This window comes from Manihot esculenta, chromosome 1 (assembly GCF_001659605.2).
Source record: "Manihot esculenta cultivar AM560-2 chromosome 1, M.esculenta_v8, whole genome shotgun sequence".
NCBI lineage: Eukaryota > Viridiplantae > Streptophyta > Magnoliopsida > Malpighiales > Euphorbiaceae > Manihot > Manihot esculenta.
The window spans coordinates 33986358-33989891 of NC_035161.2; the positions used below are offsets into that span (position 1 = coordinate 33986358).

Consider the following 3534-nt stretch of genomic DNA (forward strand, 5'->3'; position numbering starts at 1 on the left):
TTCTCCCTTTGCCCACTCCTCGATGGCTTGCCCTTTTTTACGTTTTTGCCCATTTTAAATATAGAAAAATTCTTGCATCATAATTTTTACATCCAACTAATAAAAAAAATTAAAATTTCATATTAGTATATGAATCTCATAATATTTTAGATAAATTTTTTTAATTTTAAATTACATATAAAAAAAAAACACCCTTTAGAGTTAATTTAGGAGTTGTGTTGCAGCAAAAGTAGGTGCCTTTATCTAATGGAGTTTATAGTATGGAAGAGGAGGAAATAAAATAGATGAAGAGAAGAATAATAGATTTAAATGCAGTGGCCCAGCTTTCTGCTTTGGTAGTCGCGGTTTTAAATGCTCATGCAGACCCTCTTTCCTCTTAAATCCTACCCAGACATTCTCATCTCTCCTCACAACTCTAGCGAATTAGCTACATCCCTCTTCTTAAAAAAAATCCACCTCCTCCCTCTTTCTCTCTTCCAGACCCTCTGGTTTTCACTCTCGCCATTATCATTTCGTTGTTTTGATCTTGAAATGATGGCGTTTTCTTTCTTAATTTATCGGTTTGTGGGTCTCAAAGAATCAAGGAAGCATGTAGCTAGTGTTTTAAGTATTGAAAACGTGTATGAAATAGCGATTGTGATATTGGCCTGGTTCACTCAGACATGGAAAACCTACCCTTAATTTCTTGCTTCTTTTGCTTGAGTGAAGGGTGGTGTTGTCTTGTTTTGATTGAGCCGTGCCAATATCTCAGTTCTCTTTCATTTCTCCAATAAAACCCTATTATTAGATTGCAACTATATAAAGCCAACATCAAAGGTTTGCCTCTATTTTTCTTTTTATTCTAAAATTGTGTATGTTGTCTTGTGTTCTTGTAGCTTGCTTGCTTATAATAGTAATAGTGACATGAACCAGCAGGAGAGATCTATAAATATCATCATCTGGCGGAAGCTGAACAGCTAGCCAGGAGAGTTTGTTAACTCGAAGTAAAGGCAGGATCTAAGATAGCTAATTGGAAGACTTGCATTTTCTCTAATCTCTTGTCTTTTAGTTTCTGTGTTTTTTTGCATTACAAGACAAGCACATACGAAACATCAAACACAAAATTACACATTTTTCTTTCTCCTCATTAATTAAAGTACTATGCCCATTTAATGCTTTGAGATAGCATAGCTGAGATGTAATAAGTGCCAAGCCAGCTTTATGGCAAGTGGAGATAAGTCACATTATAGACAGATACATCTCACAATATGAGTCTCCCAAAAATAACTTCAAAAGTCAAATCACCCTTAAATACATTATTGCATTGTTTGTATCCAAAGAAAAAGAATAATTCGAAGATTAACTCAGATTAAGGATTCAATTTTATGAATGGAGTAAATTTTCATGACGGCTTATTATTCAGTGTTAGCCGTGTAATCTTTAGTGCAAACTATATACATAGATACTCAACTCCGGAGATTACACGGTTATCTTTCAATCACGTTTGCCCAAAAACTGCTACCTGTTTTTATAGTTAAAAAAGTGCACAAATGATAGAGAATAATTGGCTATGCCATATCCTACTCGCTGAACACAGGGAGAGAGAGCAAGAGGCAAGAGCAGTATTTCTCTCTTGGATTTTGCATGGTTTTCAAGGTTTGCCTGATGGGTTGATGGATTTGTATAATTACTTGGCCCAACTTCATTGTTCTTTAATGGGTATATGTAAGCCCAGCCACTGCATTAAAAAAAAAAAAAAGAATTATACTAATGAGAGAGTTTCTAGGCTTATTTGGTTTTAATGAAGTAACATTATTTAAAAAAAAAAACTTAAATCTTACCGTCATTTAATTTATATTTTATTTTATAAATTTACGTTAAGTTATGTTGATTTTGTAAAGAAATCGTTTCATGAAAATGTATTAAATTAACAAAAAAAAAACTTTACAAAATATATTAAATATAATTTTTACAAATTAACATAATGAAATTTTATTAAATATTTAATTCTAATAATATATAATAAGTAAAATTATTATTATTAAAAATAATTTTTTTCCTAGTATTTATAAAATTATATTATTATATATCTTTATAATTTTAGAGTATTACCTTTTTATATTTATTGAAAATTATATTTTGTAATTTAATAATTTTTTTATAAAAAAATTACTTTCCAATTATATTTTTTTAATAAAAATTATTATTTAATTATATAATACAGTGAAATTCATTAATTAATCTTATTGAGTGAGCTGAGATAGAGTATAAATGAATATTAACTTTTAATACTCCATCTCTTTCATGAAAATAAATCCCTAATTAATTTTACATCAATTAAGGAATATAATTAATATAGCTAAAGTAATAAAATATTATTCTTTAAAATATTATTCTTTTAATCTTACCTTTCCCTCTTATATTTAATTACTAAAATATTATTTAAAATTAACTAATTTTATATTTTCAATAAATAAAGTGTATTTTAAGACTAGTAAATAAATTACAATATTTTAATAAATAAAGTGATTTAAAGGCGAATGAAAAAAAAATTTAAAGATAAAGAGAGTATGCTTTATTTACTTGTAAATTTTATGGTTTATATTAAATGCTTCAGTTACGATAATTTATTTTAGAAGAAAATAATGTGAATAATTTTTTTTAAATTATATATAACTTTAATTTATTTTAAAAATAAAATTAATAAAAAATAATTGTGAAACTTTTTAATTGTGAGAGAGGTATAAAAGAAATCGATGGTCTGCAGGACACGCATTTGCATATTTTTCTTTTTTTTTAAAAAAAAATTTTTTTTATGGAAGCATTTACATATCTTTCACGTGCGTTTTTAACTCAGCAATTTGGACTGAATCAACGAAACGGTAGGTCCCTTGTATTCACCGTTCACATGGAAAGATTCCACTTGTACAAATTGCAGGCTGATCAATGAATTTATCTGTAGGAAAAAACAAAATTTGCTTCTATCATATTTTACAAAAAAAAAAAAAAAAAAAAGTTATGCCACATTTTCATATGTATTTTTAAAAAAATTATAATCATTTTCTTAATTTATTTGTCAAGTTAGTAATTGAATTCTCGTCTCATATGATGATAACTGTTTCACTAAAATTACTGAGTTTTTTAAAATATTTTTAATTTTTATTTTTATTAATAGTCTAATACTTTTATCTAATTTCAACACATATTTTAATTAAAACTTAATCCATTGAAAAACAAATGTTGAAAATCCAAATTTGTTCTCCCTCACAATTAGTAATCAAAGTGCAAGTAAAAACATTCACAATCCAATTAGGCAATTAAAATCTTATCAACTCACATAATTTCCATAACACAAAAAAATATAAAAAAAATTAATAGTAATTAAAAAATTTTAATCGGATTTATCTAAATATAAAGTTTCTATTCTCAATCCTTTAAATTTCTTTTTACTTTATCAAAATTCAATTATAATTGAGGAATTCATCTACTCTTGCAAATCTCACCTCATATCGTGATCTTCAATCCTTTCAGCTACGCATTGAAGCTAACAAGCTT

The 3534-nt window shown here is 26.9% G+C and overlaps 1 long non-coding RNA gene across 1 annotated transcript; it reads left to right on the forward strand.

The window, feature by feature from the left end:
• The first annotated feature begins 360 nt into the window (after positions 1–360).
• LOC110631386 lies at positions 361–1135 on the forward strand. Its single transcript, XR_002490505.1, has 2 exons — positions 361–816; positions 916–1135. It is a non-coding gene; the product is annotated as an uncharacterized LOC110631386 (long non-coding RNA).
• Positions 1136–3534: the final 2399 nt, after the last annotated feature.